The sequence below is a fragment of the Procambarus clarkii genome, chromosome 92 (genome assembly GCF_040958095.1).
Source record: "Procambarus clarkii isolate CNS0578487 chromosome 92, FALCON_Pclarkii_2.0, whole genome shotgun sequence".
NCBI classification, from domain to species: domain Eukaryota; kingdom Metazoa; phylum Arthropoda; class Malacostraca; order Decapoda; family Cambaridae; genus Procambarus; species Procambarus clarkii.
In genome coordinates this window covers 11,739,402-11,764,448 of record NC_091241.1, presented here as the reverse complement: position 1 = coordinate 11,764,448, position 25,047 = coordinate 11,739,402, and positions in this window count along the sequence as shown.

Genomic DNA, 25,047 nt, shown 5'->3' with positions numbered 1-25,047 from the left:
GTGAGTGAGTGAGTGAGTGAGTGAGTGAGTGAGTGAGTGAGTGAGTGAGTGAGTGAGTGAGCGAGTGAGTGAGTGAGCGAGTGAGTGAGTGAGTGAGTGAGTGAGTGAGTGAGTGAGTGAGTGAGTGAGTGAGTGAGCGAGCGAGCGAGCGAGTGAGTGAGTGAGTGAGTGAGTGAGTGAGTGAGTGAGTGAGTGAGTGAGTGAGTAAGTGAGTGAGTGAGTGAGTGAGTGGGTGAGTGAGTAAGTGAGTGAGTGAGTGGGTGAGTGAGTGAGTAAGTGAGTGAGTGAGTGAGTGGGTGAGTGAGTGAGCGAGTGAGTGAGTGAGTGAGTGAGTGAGTGTGTGAGAGGGGGAGGGAAGGTGTCAGGTGGGTCGTAATTAAGTTACTAATTCTCACTGTCATTTGTTTCACCTAAATTAATTACAGTGTTTATGTGTGTGTGTGTGTGTGTGTGTGTGTGTGTATGTGTGTGTGTGTGTGTGTGTGTGTGTGTGTGTGTGTGTGTGTGTGTGTGTGTGTGTGTGTGTGTGTGTGTACTCACCTGTTTGTCCATACAGGATCGAACTTTAGATCTTGGACCCCGCTTTCTATCCCTATTATATCTACTTTTAAAATTATAAATGGAGTTTTCTTCCACAACCTGCTCCGATAGTTCATTTAATTTTTCCCCACAACTCTTACCTTAAATGAAAACTTCCTACATCTCTACGCTGTAAGGCACATCTCCTGTGCCAGGTGCGCTGCCTCTTTTAATAACCACGGTGATACGTTATCGGGGTCCAACTGCTTTCTAGTTTCTTCCAGTGATGTTAGTTCTTTCATTACCTCCTCTGCTGTCGCCTCTATACCTGACATTCTCTCAGCTAGGAGTCATCTGCTCTTCTAACCTCAGGGTATAGTCTCCTGTTAGTTCCCTTCTCCTCCTCTTGTAACCGTGGGAGCTGCTCAGGCTCGGTTGTGACCACTCCGTGGAGATTGGCGGCGGGGTGGTGCGGGGAGGAACCTTTAGTATACAAGAGAGAGAGATTATGGATTACGGAGTATTGCTCTCACTAATTTACAAGCTTATGTCTTTGGATTTTCGGGTCTGTGGAGTTACAGGTCTACAAGGTGACCGAACCACGGAGTTACAGGTCTACAAGGTGACCGAACCACGGAGTTACAGGTCTACAAGGTGACCGAACCACGGAGTTTCAGGTCTACAAGGTGACCGAACCACGGAGTTACAGGTCTACAAAGTGACCGAACCACGGAGTTACAGGTCTACAAAGTGACCGAACCACGGAGTTACAGGTCTACAAGGTGACCGAATCACGGAGTTTCAGGTCTACAAGGTGACCGAACCACAGAGTTACAGGTCTACAAGGTGACCGAACCACGGAGTTACAGGTCTACAAGATGACCGAACCACAGAGTTTCAGGTCTATGGAATTACCGACCCAAAAGGTTATGGAACCACAGAGTTACAGGTCTAGAGTGGCCATAAGGAGTGATGTAGCAATGTGTGTTAAGAGCTCAATTGGGAGATTTTGGGAGGGGGGGGAGATGGGCGTAGGAGGGAAGAGGAGGAGGAGGAGGAGGAGGAGGAGATGGTAGAGGAGGGAGATGGGAAGGGAGAGAGAGGGGGAGATGGGAAGGGAGAGAGAGGGGGGAGATGGGAAGGGAGAGAGAGGGGGGAGATGGGAAGGGAGAGAGAGGAGGTAGGTGCGGGTCGGAGCGAGGTAGGGGACCACGGGAGTGTGACACCTGAGGGTTGACAAGACCCAGATATCGTGACGAACATCGTGTCGGCCGCCGCCTCCTGAGGCCCCAGCGTCCTACCCGTCAGGACCCCGGCGGGGAGTCCTCCAAGTGCGTCCCAGCAGGAGGCCTGGGGGGGCCCCAAGATGGCCTCCTCTGCCCTCAGTCTTCACTTATTTCAACTTTCCAAGAATTTTTCTTCAATTGGGGGAGATTTGAAGGTGCTTTTTTAAGGGAGAGTTGAGATAGTGTATATACACCTAGTTGTATTCACCTAGTTGTATTCACCTAGTTGTATTCACCTAGTTGTATTCACCTAGTTGTATTTACCTAGTTGTATCCACCTAGTTGTATTTACCTAGTTGTATTCACCCAGTTGTTTTCACCTAGTTGTATTCACCTAGTTGTTTTCACCTAGTTGTATTCACCTAGCAGTAAATTGGTACCTGGGTGTTAGTCAGCTGTCACGGGGTGCTTCCTGGAGGTGGAGGCCTGGTCGAGGACCGGGCCGTGGGGACACTAAAGCCCCGAAATCATCTCAAGATAACCTAGTTGTTCTTGCGGGGTTTGAGCTCTGCTCTTTCGGCCCGCCTCTCAACTGTCAATCAATCAACTGTAACTAACTACTATTTATTTTTTCATCCCCCCCCCCCACGAAGTAGCTCCATAACAGCTGTCTAACTCCCAGGTACCTATTTACTGCTAGGTAACAGGGGCGTCAGGGTGAAAGAGACTTTGTCCATTTGTTTCTGCCTGGGAATCGAACCCGGGCCACAGAATTACGAGTCCTGCGCGCTGTCCGCTCAGCTACCAGACCCCCCTGTATGGGGAGGGGGAGGGATGAAGTTGGGGAGGCTAGGGGAAAGTGGGGGGGGGGGTTGGATGTAGGGTAAGAGGTTGTGTTAAGGGGGAGGGGTTGAGGTTAAGGGTGCGTATGAGGGGGTTAGGGGAGGGGTTTGAGGTCAGGGTAGGGGGTTAAGGGTAGGGAGGGGGGGAGAGGGACATATCGCAGGTGAGTGGAACAGTCCGCTAGTCAGTGGGAAAGACACAGGGGACCTGCTGACAAAGCTGCTGCGGCTGACACACACACAGAGGAGAGAATGACTGACACCGCTGACGGAAGCTGACAGCGGCCTGACGCACCACGAGTGGTTCCCGGACCTCCATCAATGGCTCAGAATTATGCCACTAAGAGGATCAATGTGCGGATGAGGGGATTAATTTGGGAATGGAGGGGGGGGGGGGGGGGGAGGGGATTATGGGGCGGGAAGGGGGGGGGGAGATGATGACCGGTACATGGGGAGAGACACATAACTGAGGACACATACCCATTGAGGGTTGGACTCATACCCACTGAGGGTTGGACACATACCCATTGAGGGTTGGACACATACCCACTGAGGGTTGGACACATACCCACTGAGGGTTGGACACATACCCACTGAGGGTTGGACACATACCCATTGAGGGTTGGACACATACCCACTGAGGGTTGGACACATACCCACTGAGGGTTGGACACATACCCATTGAGGGTTGGACACATACCCATTGAGGGTTGGACACATACCCACTGAGGGTTGGACACATACCCACTGAGGGTTGGACACATACCCACTGAGGGTTGGACACATACCCATTGAAGACGACTTTGAAAACAGGGAATAGGAGATGGAATGAAATATGTGTCTCCTCGACTCCCTCTCCCCCCTCATCTAACCCCCACCCCTTCCCCTAACCCCCCACCCCCTCCCCTAACCCCCCACCCCCTCCCCTAACCCCCCACCCCCTCCCCTAAAACCCCCAACCGTCCCTACCACCTTGTCCACCCCTGATCAACATCGGAGAGGTCCCTCATAATGCGATTACGTACACGCAGTCGAATTTGTCAGGGGATTATGTGGCCACCTTCCCTGTACGCGCCGGGGACCGTGAGTGAGTGAGTGAGTGAGTGAGTGAGTGAGTGAGTGAGTGAGTGAGTGAGTGAGTGAGTGAGTGAGCGAGTGAGCGAGTGAGTGAGTGAGTGAGTGAGTGAGTGAGTGAGTGAGTGAGTGAGTGAGTGAGTGAGTGAGTGAGTGAGTGAGTGAGTGAGCGAGTGAGTGAGTGAGTGAGTGAGTGAGTGAGTGAGTGAGTGAGTGAGTGAGTGAGTGAGTGAGTGAGTGAGCGAGTGAGTGAGTGAGTGAGCGAGTGAGTGAGTGAGTGAGTGAGTGAGTGAGTGAGTGAGTGAGTAACCGATTAGCGGGCTGTTTTCCCTGGAACACCAGTAGGGTAAGGCTTACCTTGAGCTATGGGAAAGGGAAAGCTCTCAGCCTGCTAACAGGAGTCACAAGCCGTCTGCTCCTGTACCCCTCCTGTCATACAAACAATTAGAGAGGCAGACAGATACATAGACAGAAAGACAGACAGAGACGGACGATGACGACTAGAGTAAATAATGGACTAAGAGCCGATGGTCAGGAATAGAGATTATTTAAATAAATTATACAAAGGTCTGAATATCATTCCCGTCAGGAATACAGGAATGATACAGGGAGAGACGGGGATGGTGACGGTGGTGACTGTGATGGTGGACAGTGAAGGTGATGGTGAACGTTGATGGCGAGAGTGAGATGATGATGATTGTGAAAAGAGATTTCAATGAGTTAAAAGCACAAATCTTCGAGCTTTGACATTATGTAATATCATCTACCACCATCACCACCATCCACCACCACCATCCATCACCACCATCACCATCATCCACCATCACCATCATCCACCACCATCATCACTTAGTTTGATGAAAGGGAGCAGTAGAACAAGATAAGTACACTTACATCGCATCAGGCTTGGATACCCATGTGCATGGGAAATAGGCTTACAGGTTCCGGAAGATGAGAGGAAATGTCAACACTGTGGAGCCACAACAGACCACTGGAACATTATCTAACACAGTGCACAGTTACAGCCACAACAGACCACTGGAACATCATCTAACACAGTGCACAGTTACAGCCACAACAGACCACTGGAACATTATCTAACACAGTGCACAGTTACAGCCACAACAGACCACTGGAACATCATCTAACACAGTGCACAGTTACAGCCACAACAGACCACTGGAACATTATCTAACACAGTGCACAGTTACAGCCACAACAGACCACTGGAACATCATCTAACACAGTGCACATTTACAGCCACAACAGACCACTGGAACATTATCTAACACAGTGCACAGTTACAGCCACAACAGACCACTGGAACATCATGTAACACAGTGCACAGTTACAGCCACAACAGACCACTGGAACATTATCTAACACAGTGCACAGTTACAGCCACAACAGACCACTGGAACATCATCTAACACAGTGCACAGTTACAAACCCATTAAGATTTCAACTTAGACTCAGCATAGCAGAAGAAGTTGTCAAAGACATGGGGCATAATCTTACTGAAGCGACCATACGAGTCATAAATACTCATACTCAACCTAAGTAAAAAAGAAATATAAGTAACACTTAGTGGGGCAGCCAGAGGCTTACGGCCCACACAGGAATATCCTGCAAAAAAAAAAATCCGTCACCACCACCACTATCCACCACCACCACCACTACCACTATCCGTCACCACCACCACCACCACTACCACTATCCGTCACCACCACCACTATCCACCACCACCACCACTACCACTATCCGTCACCACCACTATCCACCACCACCACCACTACCACTATCCGTCACCACCACTGTATGTGTACTGGTCACAACACTACATATCTATGTGTGTGTGTTGGAACACCAAGTGTCATTAGTGCTAACAACAAGCGCCAGTTTCTTGTATAATTACTAGTGCCATTTATAGGTATCTCTAACTGCCACTAGTCTCGAAATAGGCCTCGAGTTAATTAAGTCATGAACCCCAAGTGTGGTTCATAGTGTACAACTTTCCCTCCATAAAGCAATGAACCTCTTGGCCTCAAACATGTAAGTTCAAAAATGTCTAGAGTTGAGTGAAAGTCTTAAGTAAAATCCAGCAGTTTACTGGGGCGAACCTGTCTCCACAACACAGCTTATTTACACAATATTTACATAACCACAACCTAGCACATGTAATCACGTAAGTTAACACAAGGCACAAGTCACAGCAGATAGATGTTACTAAGTCAAGATAACGTAACAACATGGTTACACCAGACAACATAAGACTGGCAGCTAAGTTTTTTTTTTTTATTATTATTATTATTTTCTACCACAAACGTGGCCAGACATTTACAATGCTAACCAGCATATATACATTTTCTTCTGTCCTCCATGGACAGGGTTAGAGAAGTGTTAAATATATAGTTCAAGGGTTTATTGAACAGGCAGCTAAGTTGTGGACAAGGTGGGTTGTGATCACAACAAACATTTCAACACCCAATAACAACACAACGAAATACAACATTTAAGAACAACACACACGTGCACATCAGATAACATTTAAACACAAACAGGCATAATATAAACACTACAGTAGTGTATAGGCACAAGCAAAATTGTATTAGAGGTCAATTAACAATTACAGGTCTGACCTGAGCGTAGTAGTCTGATCAGGTAACTCATATCACATTGTCCTACAATCAGACAACTTAAATTGCGTTGATGATTGTCAGACAATCAGACGGCTTAAATCTGAAAGATGAACCTCATTCAGGTTATGGGGAAATGGGAGCTGAAATGGGCAGTGAATAAGGAGGTTGGTCTTTTATGGTGAAATGGGCAGATGATTTCTTATGGTGAAATGGGTAATAAATAGGCAATTGAGTCTATTGAAATGGGGGACAAATGGTCAGGAATGAGACCCGAAAGGGGTACAGGAATGAGGCACAGTTAAGCACGGAAATTAGCCAGGAATGAGGCACAAGTGGGCACAGAAATGGGCCAGGAATGAGGCACAGAAATGGGCCAAGAATGAGGCGCAGAAATGGCCCAGGAATAAGGCACAAGAGGGCATAGAAATGGGCCAGGAATGAGGCAAAGAAATGGCCCAGGAATGAGGCACAGAAATGGGCCAGGAATGAGGCACAAGTGGGCATAGAAATGGGCCAGGAATGAGGCACAAGTGGGCATAGAAATGGGCCAGAATGAGGCACAGAAATGGGCCAGGAATGAGGCACAAGTGGGCATAGAAATGGGCTAAGAATGAGGCACAAGTGGGCATAGAAATGGGCCAGGAATGAGGCACAGAAATGGGCCAAGAATGAGGCACAGAAATGGCCCAGGAATAAGGCACAAGTGGGCATAGAAATGGGCCAGAATGAGGCACAGAAATGGGCCAGGAATGAGGCACAAGTGGGCATAGAAATGGGCCAGGAATGAGGCACAGAAATGGGCCAAGAATGAGGCACAGAAATGGCCCAGGAATAAGGCACAAGTGGGCATAGAAATGGGCCAGAATGAGGCACAGAAATGGGCCAGGAATGAGGCACAAGTGGGCATAGAAATGGCCCAGGAATGAGGCACAGAAATGGGCCAGCAATGCATGGGTCGTTAACCCACTATTCTCTAACAATCATGTGTGCCATTTCTTTCTTGTGGACAATGTCTGAAGCCTTTTATGTTACATATTACTGTGTTATTGTCCTGACTTTGTTCACGTATTCTTGCCTTTGTTTTGTTCAGTCCCTGTCTTTGTTTTGTTCAGTTGTTCTCATGTTGTCTTTATCTATCATTGTTTCAGCCTTGGATTGTTCCCACTTGTTGTTCTTTCCATTTTCTAGTTATTCCCTCTGTGGTGTTCATATTGTAGTGTTCTTGTCGGTCTGTTGTGTTCCTATTGTGTTATTCATATTGTGTTGTTCTTGTCATAGCATTGTTCTTACCATTCCGTTGTTCTTACCATTCTGTTGTTCTTCCCATTCCGTTGTTCTTGCCATTCCGTTGTTCTTGCCATTCTGTTGTTCTTCCCATTCCGTTGTTCTTACCATTCCGTTTTTCCTTGGAATGCAGCGGCCAGGGTGTTAGGTCATGGATCATTGCTTCACCTGTTGGCTCTCCCTCATGTATCCATTAGTCTCTGCTCCTGTTCCCCCCCTCCGCTAGCCCCCCCCTCTCTCTCTCTCTCTGTGAGGGGTTGATAGTGTGGGTGTAGTGAGGTGTGGGGGGGAGGGGGGGGCGGCAGTTCGCCCCCGAGCAGTTTTCTTTACGAGCAAACTCGCTGATTACTGCCCCAGAATTAACGATGGCTAAAGTGAGGTTCAGTTACCTGAAGTTGCGTTCTCACCCACTCAAGTCCCCCCTCCCCCCCCCCCACACACACACACCCTCTCATCCACGCCCACTTCTCCACACCCACACGCCCACTACTCCACACCCACACGCCCACTACTCCACACCCACACGCCCACTTCTCCACACCCACACGCCCACTACTCCACACCCACACGCCCACTACTCCACACCCACACGCCCACTTCTCCACACCCACACGCCCACTACTCCACACCCACACGCCCACTACTCCACCCGCTCGTCGCCAGGACAGTCCCACTGTTCACAGTTCAATTAATGGAGCATCACTGGTTGCCTGTCTTCCATTTATTGGCTAATATATACAGCTAATAACTTATGAACACAAGTAATCTCTCTCTCTCTCTCTCTCTCTCTCTGTCTCTCTCTCTGTCTCTCTCTGTCTCTCTCTCTCTCTGTCTCTCTCTCTGTCTCTCTCTGTCTCTCTCTCTGTCTCTCTCTCTCTCTCTCTCTCTCTCTCTCTCTCTCTCTCTCTCTCTCTCTCTCTCTCTCTCTCTCTCTCTCTCTCTCTCTCTCTCCACCGGGCTCTTCCCTCCCGCACTTGAAGTTACCTTTGTATTGTAGGTCCTCATCTGCCTTACCTCTCCTCTCTCTCCCTCCCTTCCTCCCTTGCCTTCACCATCGGCCTCTTCCTCCTCTTCCCCTCTCCTCTTCTTATACCTCCTCTAGTTGTAACTCATACTTCAGCCCTGCCAGTCCACACACACACACACTCTGGGGGCCTCGCGGCTGAGTAGACAGCGCTCAGAATCAGGTAAGCTGGTACCAGGGAGTTAGACAGCTGCTACGGGCTGCTTCATGTGTGTGTGTGTGTGTGTGTGTGTGTTTGAGAGAAATATATGTAGTAGACATAATACAAAAAAAATAGATTAGTTAGAAATTGACGGGGTCCAAGAGCTAATAGCTCGATTCTGTAGACACAAAACAGTAAATACACACACACGCGCGCGTGCGCGCACACACAAAGATGGACGAGGACGTTTTAGAAATGTAATTCCTGCTATAAAAATTCTCATTTACACTACTATAATGACTCCCATTTACTAAAGGAAAACCATTAACCGGATCAACCAGACTATGATGATTAAATGCGCCTTGAGGCTACGAAGAGGAACAGCCTGAGAGACCCGACAATCACCAGGGAAGGCAGACCTCAAGTCAAACTATCACCAGTGAAAAGCCGAGCAAACCATTGACCAGAGTGAAGGAGTAGAAGCACTCTAGAAACTCTCAACAGGTAATCACCGGGTAGTACCCCTGAACACACACATACACACACACACACACACACACACACACACACACACACACACACACACACACACACACACACACACACACACACACACACACACACACACATTTCCAAGCGTACGAAAGGAATCCAATAACCCTTGCGCCTTAATCTAGATGAATTCTAGCGTTAAATACAAAGTCCTAGGAGTTTAAGTGGTGCAGTCAGACGTATCAGGAGCTGGGCTTCAAAGTCCTCTCTGCCAGTGCACAAGTGCAGACAAAATTGCAGTCTATATATATGCAAATTTCTCCCAGGCGGGGATGACCTTCTGCACTGTCTCCAAGCCTCTTGACCTGTCTGTTGCATTGTTGCTGTGTCTGCTGTTGCAATGGGGCAGTATTGCAACCTTTTAGGGATATTAACGGGGGAGGGGGTAGTGAGGTGGGAGGAGTAAGGAGTATTGGGAGTAGTGAGGAGTCTGGTCAGTTTGAAAGGGAATGTTTGAAGAGAAGTTGAGGGAGAGGAGAGGAGAGAGAGAGAGAGAGAGAGAGAGAGAGAGAGAGAGAGAGAGAGAGAGAGAGAGAGAGAGAGAGAGAGAGAGAGAGAGAGAGAGAGGAGAGAGAGAGAGAGAGAGAGAGAGAGAGAGTAGGAAGTAGAAGAATAGGGTAGAAAATAGACGTAGAAGTAGCTGAAAGGTAGAAAGGGCTGCCACCATCCATTCTCGTTCATTACATAAAAGACAAGAACTTGTCTGTACTCTTAAGTGTTTATCATATGTTACTTTAGCATGGATCAAATGTATTTGCTGTAAGCATGTACTCATACTCTTTAAGTCAGTGTATGTACTCTTTAAGTCACTTAAGTGCTCTACACTCTTGCTTGCTATATATCAGAAAATCCAAAGATCTAGGGAACACAAAGAGAATTTAAACAATAAATTCCTCAATTATATTTAACATGATAAGTATCATAATTCAGGCAATTTAACTTAATTGTTCACTATGTCCAGATTACTAAACACTCTGGGCCACCACACAAGATATCGAGACCATTGCGGGTGTCTGCAATGATAACCACACAACACCTTAAGTTTGGAAAACACGAAATAAGTCGCCTAAGTTTCAAACTTACCAAGAACTGAGGCTAAGTTTAACAGAGAGGAGAGGGGGGAGGGGGGCAACAGTTGACAGGCAAAGTCCCCCGTCCAGCCGACAGCCTGTCTCGGCTGCTGTCTGCTGATGCTCTGCTGTCTGCTGATCCTATCCTATGCTCTCGAATGTCCAGTTCCATGGGTATTTATGGGGGGACCTGTTAGCTAAACTCCGCCCACAGGTAAGATAGCCTAAAGCTCACTACCTAACACACCTTAAACAACGGCTTGTTTGATGGGGCCAATCCAGCCAGCAGTCTGCAATTATCAGCTAAGCAGAAGCGAGGTCAATTCACATGACCTGACCCCTGGTCAACTTGTGGTCATTAACACTAGAGGTGTGAGTTTTTAATTGCTTAGGTCAGGCACCCTGGCGCCTCTCAAAATCCTATCTGGCTAACCCATATTGTATATATATATATATTAAATACAAGACACCTTGATGGTGTTACAAGGTCCTTACCAGCTGGGGAAGACGATAGGTCCTTACCAGCTGGGGAAGACGATAGATCCTTACCAGCTGGGGAAGACGATAGGTCCTTACCAGCTGGGGAAGACGATAGATCCTTACCAGCTGGGGAAGACGATAGGTCCTTACCAGCTGGGGAAGACGATAGATCCTTACCAGCTGGGGAAGACGATAGGTCCTTACCAGCTGGGGAAGACGATAGATCCTTACCAGCTGGGGAAGACGATAGGTCCTTACCAGCTGGGGAAGACGATAGATCCTTACCAGCTGGGGAAGACGATAGGTCCTTACCAGCTGGGGGAGACGATAGATCCTTACCAGCTGGGGAAGACGATAGGTCCTTACCAGCTGGGGGAGACGATAGATCCTTACCAGCTGGGGAAGACGATAGGTCCTTACCAGCTGGGGAAGACGATAGGTCCTTACCAGCTGGGGAAGACGATAGATCCTTACCAGCTGGGGAAGTATTTATAGGGGTAAGATTATTATCCCGGCTGAAGGCACGGGGTGTAATTAATGCGTGGTGGAGCTGCTGGACACAACAGGTAGATAGATCACCACGCCCACGCTGGCCTGGTGACGGGCGTGGGCGTGGGCTACACGCCCGCGTCCCCCCCCCTCTTTCTGTGTCACAGTGGGGGAGGGATTGTCTGTGGGCTGTTGACCTTCGGCTCTTGGGTCCCGCAAGCACAACTAGGTGAGTACAACACCTGGTGAACCTGTACACCTGTTGATTGACAGTTAAGAGGCGGGACCAAAGAGCCAGAGTTCAACCCCCCCGCAAGCACAACTAGGTGAGTAAAACACATACACACACACACACACACACACACACACAACTCCCAGATGTAATTGTTATCTAAATCCGTGTGAGGGCAGTTCCCTCTCCCCGGCCTTGTTACACAGACTAAACAACTTAACTCCTCTGGCGGGTAATTGAGTGTTAGTGTGGCTTGTTTCCCCCCTGATGAATAGTTCAGTAGTTTGCCGCCGAGTCTGAAGGATGGTGTTGTCGGTAATTATAGCCCCTAATTGCTGCCACTTGTTCCAAGTGTATTCTCTCTCTCTCTCTCTCTCTCTCTCTCTCTCTCTCTCTCTCTCTCTCTCTCTCTCTCTCTCTCTCTCTCTCTCTCTCTCTCTCTCTCTCTCTCTCTCTCTCTCTCTCATTGTTATTGTGCCTTTGTTTTAATACTATTTATTATTATTTGAGCTTACCTATCAGTGATCATGGGGAAAGTGTGGTCTAGCTCTTGAGGCCCCGCCTACTGGCCTGTTGCGTTGCAATTCAACTTTCCTGCCGCTTGAATTCCATCTCGTATTTGGGTTAAAGTTATGGGTAGAGGTGGCTTCCACAACTTCTTCTTCTTTGAGTCCATTCCACTAGTGGGCCAGCCGGATAGTGATTGAGTATTTCTGTACATGTTTCCTACTCATTCGTGTTCCCAGCTTCTTCCTATGTCATTTTGGTATGGGTTTTTAAAGAGGTCGGTCTTGTCTCTTCCTCTTCAGTATGTTGTATGTAGTGATCATATCTCCTCTTTTTCTTCGGCCACCTAGGATGGCAGGATTTATTAAATTTAACCCTATCCTAGTAGCTTAAACCTCTTCACTTGTCTGTTTTGGGATATGTGTCTCACAGGGTGGGGATGCCAGGCCGGTGCTGCATACTGGTCTTGCATTAGGATGTAGACAGTGTCTTAAAATAGTCCTTAAAAAGAGTCCCAAATATTGCTAATTCTCAGTTCTATATGATTGGTTGGCTTGCGCCTCCAAATAGTATGTTATAAGCAGGCGATGAGTCACAATAACGTGGCTGAAGTATGTTGACCAGACCACACACTAGAAATTGAAGGGACGACGACGTTTCGGTCCGTCCTGGACCATTCTCAAGTTGATTGTGTATGTCAGTATGTTATAATTTTTTTTAGCTTTAAGCGTGAGTTTGTTGTTAGTGGTGAACCATAAATGGACTATTTGTACATTTGTCAGTTCAGCATTCACTGCCAGAAAAAAATAAAGGCAGTTAGCATGATAGAAAATGAAAGTTGTGTCATGAGCAATTAGAATTGGCTTCAGGTATTGAATGCCATTTGGTAGGTTAATGCTGTAAGCGAGAACGAAGATTGGACCAAGTAAACGACCTCAAGAACTCCAAGTGGTACTTGGCAGAGTGGGAGAAGCAGCATTGTTCACATTAACATACTCTAGCCTGCCTCATAAAAGTATTTGTGTGTACGTCTGATACCATACTACATGTGTAAAGGAGGAATTGTATATGTTTATCTCTCAGAATGTTTGGTAATATGTTTATTGTTTGTGATGTGTGTCTATGTATGTATTAACACGATGTACTGAACGGGGTGAGAATAGCTTGAGCTACCTCATCCCTTTATGTGTATTTTACCTCAATAAACTTATTTCAATTTCAATTTCCACTGAGTTAAGATTGCAAGTATTGAAGGGAGTGACCCTCTGACTGCATGGTGTTGCAGAACACTGTTGTGGTTAGCGGTGTCAAAGGCCTCACACTGGTCAAGAAATAGATCTACGAGTTTATTCATGTTTGCCAAGAGCGGCTCATCAAATCAAGCATATTAATTACAGCACCATCATTATGGCACTGTAATTAATGGTTATACTGCCAGTTGGTTATACTGAGAAAGAGCTAAAGATATTATGTTTAACTAGGTAACAATAAAGCTATTGATATATCAGATTTTCAGATGTTTAGGATCAGGTGGAAAAGGTTGATATTGATCTAAGAGTTTTGATGTCAGATCTTTGTTTGTGGACTGAGAATACTTGAGTTCAATTGCCTGAACCTCCAGCAGTTAGCGCGTGTGTGTATATATATATATATATATATATATATATATATATATATATATATATATATATATATATATATATATATATATATATATATATATATATATATATATTTTAGTTTTTTGTACCTCAGATTTAGTTTTATGTGAGAGAATTATATCATTAACATCTGAGGAATAGTGTGGGAATATACCAATATATATATATATACATAGATATAGAGGAATAGAGGATACATATTGGGGATAGGTGTAAGAGACTCGGGACAGGTGCCTAAGAGGTACCTAGCACGCACGCACGCACACACACACACACACACACACACACACACACACACACACACACACACACACACACACACACACACACACACACACAGCACTCGGGCCGAGAGTGGTGAGGGGTGATGGACGCAAGTGGACGTGAAGGGGGCTCGAACCAGCGTGATAATGACGGCTTCTCCACACAAGAGTCCATTTCAACTCCAGTCTGTAACACAATGACTGGAGGAAGAGCTTCCACCCCTCATCCAGAGAGAGAGAGAGAGAGAGAGAGAGAGAGAGAGAGAGAGAGAGAGAGAGAGACAGAGACAGAGAGGCAGGGGGAGAGAGAGAGAGAGAGGCAGAGAGACAGAGAGGTAGGGAGAGAGAGAGAGAGAGAGAGAGAGAGAGAGAGAGAGAGAGAGAGAGAGAGAGAGAGAGAGAGAGAGAGAGAGAGAGAGGCAGGGGGAGAGAGAGAGAGAGAGAGAGAGAGACAGACAGAGACAGAGAGGCAGGGGGAGAGAGAGAGAGAGAGAGAGAGAGAGAGAGAGAGAGAGAGAGAGAGAGAGAGAGAGAGAGAGAGAGAGAGAGGTAGGGAGAGAGAGAGAGAGAGAGAGCTTCTCATCTGCCAACCATTGTGGGGAGCACTAATGAGCAGAAGAGTGTCTATGACAGGCAGGTGGAAGAAGAGACGAAGGGAAGAGACATATGGAGAGAGAGGTGGGATGTAAGGGGGAAGGAAGGGAGGGAGGGATAGGGGATAGGAGAGAGAAGGGGGGATGGAGGAGGGGGGCTGGGGCACTATGGCTACGCACAATAGCATCGCGGGCTTTTTGTGCTGCTAAATACTGTATCATATTCCCTTTACACACCGCATTACTGAGCACATCACAAAAAGATGGAGGAGGGATGAAATTATGGTTTCTGAAGTGGCGTGGACGATCTGAACGCGGCCAACACCTCCTTCCCTCCCTCTATCCTTCTATCCATCATTATATCTCCTTCTTCCTCTGCTCCTTACCATCCCGTTCTGAGCGCTGGTTAACCATCACCATCTCTGCCACCGATCACAACCCTGACGAGGTCACCATCAGGAACGAATGACCCCTCTGAAGCCTAGCCTCCCCGTCCCCCCAACCCGTGTTGTTTCCCCCAACCGGGTCGACTATCCCATCTATCCTTCCAGCAGCCCGACCTGGACTCTCATATGATCATCAACTGGAGCCACAATGGCTGGTAGCTGGCGAGATGGACGGCTGAGGGCGGCCCCCTGGTTCCTGCTCGTGTGTCATTATATTCTACCACCGCCTCGCTTTGTCCGCTCCGGGGCCCTCTTCTTTTGTACATCAGCGGGATGTGAAATATGGGGACATGTGGCAGAGAGAGAGAGAGAGAGAGAGAGAGAGAGAGAGAGAGAGAGAGAGAGAGAGAGAGAGAGAGAGAGACAGAGAGAGAGAGAGAGAGAGACATTCTTCTCATAGGAGGTCTGAAGGTATGTAGCCAGAGTTTAGTGGAGATAATTAGTGGATGGTGAGAGATTTAATGGGATAAAGGTAGTGAGTATTGACGATGTCCGGACCTGGATCTTGATCTGTTGGTGATGTGCAGTGACCTGTTGGTGATGTACAGTGACCTGTTGGTGATGTACAGTGATCTGTTGGTGATGTGCAGTGACCTGTTGGTGATGTGCAGTGACCTGTTGGTGATGTACAGTGACCTGTTGGTGATGTACAGTGACCTGTTGGTGATGTACAGTGACCTGTTGGTGATGTACAGTGACCTGTTGGTGATGTACAGTGACCTGTTGGTGATGTACAGTGACCTGTTGGTGATGTACAGTGACCTGTTGGTGATGTACAGTGATCTGTTGGTGATGTACAGTGACCTGTTGGTGATGTACAGTGACCTGTTGGTGATGTACAGTGACCTGTTGGTGATGTACAGTGACCTGTTGGTGATGTACAGTGACCTGTTGGTGATGTACAGTGACCTGTTGGTGATGTACAGTGACCTGTTGGTGATGTACAGTGACCTGTTGGTGATGTACAGTGACCTGTTGGTGCCTTACAGTGAAGCTGTATGATCTAGTGACTTTTGATAAATATATATCTTCCTAAACATACATGTGTTGGCGTGTATAATGGTATACAACAGGAAGATGAACAGTGCTGTCATTTCCCTGTGAACAAACACATAAACAAATCTTACAATGTGTCTTATAGAACATACTGACCCAAGACATTGAGCTAAGGCTGTTGTTTTCTTGTATAGAGGTTCTAATATTATGAGAACATATGTTAAGAAGGCACAAGTAGGGTCGGCGTTCGAACCCCGATGGTTTTTAAGTCTTGGGGCAGCGTTCCTTCCTTCACTCTGTTCACGTATCCCAACTCTTAAGTCTGTCTCATATCTTAGTTGTTAGTCTGTTTCATATCCTTCCAAGACATGGCCCTACAGGTTTCGTTCTTTCTCCTCATGATTGTCTTAGCTTTTGAGACACTGTTCATACCCTCAGTTCTACAGCACACTGGACTTGTGATCCTGTGGTCCCGGGTTCGATCCCGGGCGCCGGCGAGAAACAATGGGCAGAGTTTCTTTCACCCTATGCCCCTGTTACCTATCAGTAAAATAGGTACCTGAGTGTTTATCAGCTGTCACGGGCTGCTTCCTGGGGGTGGAGGCCTGGTCGAAGACCGGGCCGCGGGGACACTGAAACCCCGGAATCATCTCAAGATAACCTCAAGATACATGATAAACAGATTAAGGCGGTCACACATTGCATTACACACACTACTCATGCAACAGGTATATCTGATTTCGACTTAATTTAGAATGCTATTGAGCAAGCCTCAGTGACTAATTCTTTTTCCAGCAGGATGCCTGTTAGTGGCGCACCGGTTCTAGTCTTCCTCGTTTCTTATAGGTCGTTCTCCAAACGTCTGGTGGTTCCCCTTTTTTTAGTGACTGAATACTATAGGAAGGGGTTCCTACACAATGGTGTAGCTGCCCAGGCCTGGTCGGAGGACCGGGCCGCGGGGACACTAAGCCCCGGAAGCACCTCAAGGTAGCCAAGAAGCACCTCAAGGTAGCCCTCTGTTAGTCTCTCTGGTGAGGTCTTGACTGTGAGTGTGGGTCCACATCATCCACGTTCTCTTGTTTCTCGGGTCCATGTCTCTTCTTAGTAGATGTGGGAACGCTGCGTTGTTTCAAGCGTAGGTTAGACATATTCGTGAAAAAGGTTTGGGTGGATATATATAGGAGCTGCCTCGTATGGGCCAGTAGGAGCTGCCTCATATGGTCCAGTAGGAGCTGCCTCGTATGGACCAATAGGAGCTGTCTCGTATGGACCAATAGCAGCTGCCTCGTATGGACCAGTAGGAGCTGCCTCGTATGGACCAATAGCAGCTGCCTCGTATGGACCAGTAGGAGCTGCCTCGTATGGACCAATAGGAGCTGCCTCGTATGGACCAATAGGAGCTGCCTCGTATGAACCAATAGGAGCTGCCTCGTATGGACCAATAGGAGCTGCCTCGTATGGACCAATAGGAGCTGCCTCGTATGGACCAATAGGAGCTGCCTCGTATGGACCAATAGGAGCTGCCTCGTATGGACCAATAGGAGCTGCCTCGTATGAACCAATAGGAGCTGCCTCGTATGAACCAATAGGAGCTGCCTCGTATGAACCAATAGGAGCTGCCTCGTATGAACCAATAGGAGCTGCCTCGTATGAACCAATAGGAGCTGCCTCGTATGAACCAATAGGAGCTGCCTCGTATGGACCAATAGGAGCTGCCTCGTATGAACCAATAGGAGCTGCCTCGTATGAACCAATAGGAGCTGCCTCGTATGAACCAATAGGAGCTGCCTCGTATGAACCAATAGGAGCTGCCTCGTATGGACCAATAGGAGCTGCCTCGTATGAACCAATAGGAGCTGCCTCGTATGAACCAATAGGAGCTGCCTCGTATGAACCAATAGGAGCTGCCTCGTATGAACCAATAGGAGCTGCCTCGTATGAACCAATAGGAGCTGCCTCGTATGGACCAATAGGAGCTGCCTCGTATGGACCAATAGGAGCTGCCTCGTATGGACCAATAGGAGCTGCCTCGTATGAACCAATAGGAGCTGCCTCGTATGAACCAATAGGAGCTGCCTCGTATGGACCAATAGGAGCTGCCTCGTATGGACCAATAGGAGCTGCCTCGTATGAACCAATAGGAGCTGCCTCGTATGGACCAATAGCAGCTGCCTCGTATGGACCAGTAGGAGCTGCCTCGTATGGACCAATAGCAGCTGCCTCGTATGAACCAATAGGAGCTGCCTCGTATGAACCAATAGGAGCTGCCTCGTATGAACCAATAGGAGCTGCCTCGTATGGACCAATAGGAGCTGCCTCGTATGAACCAATAGGAGCTGCCTCGTATGGACCAATAGGAGCTGCCTCGTATGAACCAATAGGAGCTGCCTCGTATGGACCAATAGGAGCTGCCTCGTATGAACCAATAGGAGCTGCCTCGTATGAACCAATAGGAGCTGCCTCGTATGGACCAATAGGAGCTGCCTCGTATGAACCAATAGCTCTTGTGCAGTTTATTCATATGGAATGTTCTTGTGTTTCAAAATTCTCAAAAATTATAAAAGAAATTATTGAAAATATATTATATACAAATTCTTGCATACCTCATTGGCGTTGTGAGTGTGCAATACCTACCCCTTCCTCCCTCATGGTGTGTGCTGCACAGTTATATCGTCATTCATAAGATAATCAAGAGGCATGAGGGAGACTCAAACCCCAGTCACTTGGCGCACCCAAGCACACGCTCCAGACCTCGACGTGGTGTGTGTGTGTCTCTTTCTCTCTCTCTTATCAGGGCCACATGGCCACATTCCCGGTATCAGGGCCACATGGCCACATTCCCGGCATCAGGGCCACATGGCCACATTCCCAGCATCAGGGCCACATTCCCAGCATCAGGGCCACAGGGCCACATTCCCAGCATCAGGGCCACAGGGCCACATTCCCAGCATCAGGGCCACAGGGCCACATTCCCAGCATCAGGGCCACAGGGCCACATTCCCAGCATCAGGGCCACAGGGCCACATTCCCAGCATCAGGGCCACAGGGCCACATGGCCACATTCCCGGTATCAGGGCCACAGGGCCAATGTGAAGTGATAAAAAGCTTTGCATAGTCTCTCAAGTAACACCAAGATATTGAACAAATCCTCAAGGGCCGTGACGAGGATTCGAACCTGCGTCCGGGGGCATCATAGTTACCAAGATATTGTACTGTAAATTTGAGTAAATAGTTTATCTAGCTACTTATTTTTTACATTTGTCGAGACCTAAGTAGGATGGAATGACAGTTGATGTGTGATGAACAAGCTGTCTGTTACTTTACCTCAAAATAGTTTATTTTAGGAATAGTTGACCTGTACTGAACAGTGGGTTGTCCACCCCGTAGACTTTTTCTGGCTCAATAGTTGAGTAAAAATCTGTATGACTAACCATCCTGCGAGATGGGGACTTGTATTACCACTGCTACCTTATTCAATCTTGTGTTGTTGATATCCTCAAAATGCATCCGGAGTCTGCCAGTGCAGACCGCTTATCACTTGCCTCTGTATGACTAACCATCCTGTGTGATGGGGATTTTTTAGCATCACCTAGTTAGCTTTTTTGACACACTGTACTCCACTTCATATAGTCTAGGGTAGCTGCACTAATGCAGATGTACCTAATATGTTAATAAAAAAAAAAGTAAAAATGCCCTGTGTTGACTTCTTGATGTGTAAGAAGTCCACATCAGCAAGTCAACACCAGCAATCAACAGCCAATTAATGCACAACTATATTCTACCCACTTCAAGACTCTGCACCAATATAGAAGCATCAAGAAATATGGGCCAATAGGCCCTTTGCAGTTACTTCCATTCTTCCCTTTAATTTACCCAATTTATACCCATTGTTTCGTGTTCTATCTTGTGTTGAAAGTTTTGTTCACCTCATCCAAAACTGTTGTAACATATCACCTCACCCAAATGCGGGTATTTAAGATGAAAGCTGTTTAAATGATAGCATAGAACTCTGTTTAGTGTTTACAGGTTATAGTTGTGTGTGTGTAAACTAAAGTCTTTGAAAATTAATAAGTTATTACGAAGCGCGTTCAAGTGTCGCGTCAGACTAGAAATAAAAATGAATTTTGGAGAATTGATTTTTCAATTACCATCGACAGTGAAAAGAAATATAAGAAATATTGAGAAAATTCGTGTTAGAATTATTAATCTTACTTTTTCGATCATATTTAATAATATATATATATATATATATATATATATATATATATATATATATATATATATATATATATATATATATATATATATATATATATATATATACATATATATATATATATATATATATATATATATATATATATATATATATATATATATATATATATATAAAAGTTTGTGAGGGTACCACCTCTGGTGCCAATGTGGGGACCCATAGCCTCGGAGAAGAAAATAAAAAGTATTCAGAGGAGACCTTGTGGTTTCTCACTGAACACTAATACTAATATTATCTTCTCCTACCACCCCCATTCTTTTGTATGTACACATATATATTTACTTTATTTGAACTTTGTTACAAAAAAGGAGTTACATATAGGTTACAAAGATGGTTGTCATAGGTTGTCGAGTTCCTCCAGCTCCTCAGATGGCGGGCAGGAACCCTGGATGCAGTGCGCATTTCCCCTCTCTATCGCCACACTGAGGCGCTGGAAAAGAAAGCTTGCAGCTCTCGGGTCCCTTGTTGATATATATATATATATATATATATATATATATTGGTGTATACTGGCAGCAGGTTTTCTTTCAAACATGTTTCATTGAATATGACCGCATATTCTGTATTTATTATTTTCTGGTTTAGGGCTTCTATCCCTCTAACTATTTTCTTAGCATCAGGGCTTAATTGAAATAGGAGTTCTCCAAAACTCATTTTCGTACTTTTAAGGTGAAGAAAAGAAGTGATTTACTATAGAGTGTATTACACTTATTTGTATAATTTGCACGACGTTTCGAACCTCCATGGTTCATTCTCAAGTGAACAGATCTTACAATACTAGTTGATTTTATACCCGCATTAGGTCAGGTGATAATACAATGAAGGTGAAAACATGGGGGGATACATAAGGGATAAACATAGGGGCTGCAGAAGGCTTATTGGCCCATACGAGGCATCTCCTATCTAAACACAAAGATTAATCCAGTGTAATTGGCCTGTTATGTTGGACATTGTCTTCTGTGTTGGCATCGATATGTTCTTGTCTTGTCCTTACTCTCATGGTGGGTAGAGTAAATAGTTCCGTGATTTGGGTGTTCATGGTAGGTCGCTCTATTCTTATGTGAATTGCCTCAAGAATTTGTAACCTTCTTGAATCTTGGGTTTTGTCTATTATGCAAGTATTCTTGTTCAACATTTCTCTTGTTAGAGTAATGTCATGGGCTTGTCTCATGTGATTCCTAGGGGCACCAGATTGAAGATGGCATGTCAAACGCCTCGTCAGCTTGGTCGACGTCATACCTATGTACTTACATTGAAGGTTACATCCTTCGTGGGGGCAAGTGTACATGTATACAACGTTTGACTGCTGTAGAGGGTTCTCCGTCGGCTTCGGGCTGTTTTTGATAAGGAGTTCGGAAGTCTTCTTGGTTTTGTAGAATATTATCAGGTTTATGGACCGTTGGTATAATTCAGAACCTAGAACAGAAACCACAACACCCCCAATAAAATTATATTACAAATCAACCATGCACAGTGAACATATAAAAGAGGAAAGAATAATGAAAGAAATAATCCGTAAAGGAGTAAAAAGCACTACTCCTAACCAAAACATAAACCTGATAATATTCTACAAAACCAAGAAGACTTCCGAACTCCTTATCAAAAACAGCCCGAAGCCGACGGAGAACCCTCTACAGCAGTCAAACGTTGTATACATGTACACTTGCCCCCACGAAGGATGTAACCTTCAATGTAAGTACATAGGTATGACGTCGACCAAGCTGACGAGGCGTTTGACATGCCATCTTCAATCTGGTGCCCCTGGGAATCACATGAGACAAGCCCATGACATTACTCTAACAAGAGAAATGTTGAACAAGAATACTTGCATAATAGACAAAACCCAAGATTCAAGAAGATTACAAATTCTTGAGGCAATTCACATAAGAATAGAGCGACCTACCATGAACACCCAAATCACGGAACTATTTACTCTACCCACCATGAGAGTAAGGACAAGACAAGAACATATCGATGCCAACACAGAAGACAATGTCCAACATAACAGGCCAATTACACTGGATTAATCTTTGTGTTTAGATAGGAGATGCCTCGTATGGGCCAATAAGCCTTCTGCAGCCCCTATGTTTATCCCTTATGTATCCCCCCATGTTTTCACCTTCATTGTATTATCACCTGACCTAATGCGGGTATAAAATCAACTAGTATTGTAAGATCTGTTCACTTGAGAATGAACCATGGAGGTTCGAAACGTCGTGCAAATTATACAAATAAGTGTAATACACTCTATAGTAAATCACTTCTTTTCTTCACCTTAAAAGTACGAAAATGAGTTTTGGAGAACTCCTATTTCAATTAAACCCTGATGCTAAGAAAATAGTTAGAGGGATAGAAGCCCTAAACCAGAAAATAATAAATACAGAATATGCGGTCATATTCAATGAAATATATATATATATATATATATATATATATATATATATATATATATATATATATATATATATAAGCTGGACACGAGTTCTCTCACATTGACAGTGGCTTGACGAAAAATGCAGACTGACCCCTCACTCATCTGGTGCCTTCGGGAGGTAGAGATGTTTGAGATATATATCTCGAACTATCTACTTCTTTTGTAAGGTCTGATGGCGTAGTGGGTTAAAGCATACTAGTTATGCCAGCTACTGGAAGGTAGTTGTGCTTTCTGGGTTCGAGTCCCACTGGTGGGTGTTGTCCAAAGATTGTTTATCTTCACTTGTGGTTTATGCAAGTATAGGCTTATATATATATATATATATATATATATATATATATATATATATATATATATATATATATATATATATAGAGAGAGAGAGAGAGAGAGAGAGAGAGAGATACATATATTATTAAATATGACCGAAAAAGTAAGATTAATAATTCTAACACGAATTTTCTCAATCTTTCGTACATTACGCTTCACTGTTGGAGGTAAATCAAAAATTAATTCTCCAAAATTCATTTTTATTTCTAGTCTGACGCGACACGGGCGCGTTTCGTAAAACTTATTACATTTTCAAAGACTTTAGTTCACAAATACACAACTGAATAGAACTTACGTATCTCCGATTTTATATCTACATTTGAGTGAGGTGGGAGGGGTGATGTGGCATTAACACAAGACAGAACAAGAGGGAATATTAATAGGGTATTAAAAGTATCAACACAAACACAAACAATGGGTTTTGAATAGACAGAACACAAGCCAATGGGTATTGAATAGAAGTGTTTGTAGAAAGCCTATTGGTCCATATTTCTTGATGCTTCTATATTGGAGCGGAGTCTTGAGGTGGGTAGAATATAGTTGTGTATAGACTCCGCTCCAATATAGAAGCATCAAGAAATATGGACCAATAGGCTTTCTACAAACACTTCTATTCAATACCCATTGTTTGTGTTCTGTCTTGTGTTGATACTTTTAATACCCTATTAATATCCCCTCTTGTTCTGTCTTGTGTTAATGCCACATCACCCCTCCCACCTCACTCAAATGTAGATATAAAATCGGAGATACGTAAGTTCTATTCAGTTGTGTATTTGTGAACTAAAGTCTTTGAAAATGTAATAAGTTTTACGAAACGCGCCCGTGTCGCGTCAGACTAGAAATAAAAATGAATTTTGGAGAATTAATTTTTGATTTACCTCCAACAGTGAAGCGTAATGTACGAAAGATTGAGAAAATTCGTGTTAGAATTATTAATCTTACTTTTTCGGTCATATTTAATAATATATGTCTACAGGAAAGACTGCTACCAAAATATACTAATATTAGAGATATATACAATATATATACAATACAATATTGCATTACTAATTACACGGCTCATCCTTAATTACGAGAGAAGATAGTGAGGGCAATTCACCACTGTGCCACCGCCAAGATAGCGTCACCTCCCTCAAGGAGGCGATATCTTAAGGCGGGTATCTCAGCCCCCGTTATCTTGAACCCGTAACGAGGCGATATATTCACCGTAGCGGCTGTGTGCGCGCGCGCAGGCGCGGCTCCCGTTGTAAACAACAGTCCCGCTCACTTGACGCAGTTCTTCTAATTGTCTTGATTCATGGTAATTAGGCCTCATGGAGGGGGGGGGGGATGAGGGGAATAGGAGGATAGAGGGATAGAATTGGACAAGTTGGGGGATGTATGGGGGGAGGGGTCACAGAATAGCTATACACTATCTTGAGATGATTTCGGGGCTTAGCGTCCCCGCGGCCCGGTCCTAGACCAGGCCTCCTTTGTTTTTGTTACACACACCCCCAAGGAAGCAGCCCGTAGCAGCTGTCTAACTCACAGATACCTATTTACTCCTTGGTGAACAGTGCATCAGGGTGAAAGACACATTTTGGCCATTTGTCTCCACCGGGGATCGAACCCGGAACTTCAGGACTACGAATCCGAAGCGCTATCCACCCAGCTGGCAGGCCTCCCATTGAGGAAGTGATATAAGAAATTTGTATAAGTGTTTTAAGGGACAATGTAAGGGTTTTAGGGGGTTATAAATGTTTTTAGGACGGTATAAGGGATTTAATGGGAATTTAAGTGTTTTAAGCGAGTTATAAGTATTTTCTGGCAGATTATAAATGTTTTAAGGGAGGAAATGAGTGTGATGAGGGAGTAGATGGGCGTGGTGAGGATATCAGGTCATTGTAGCTGTGAGATGAGGGTGACAGGTCATTGTAGCAGTGATATAAGGGTGACAGGTCATTGCAGCAGTGATATGAGGGGTGACAG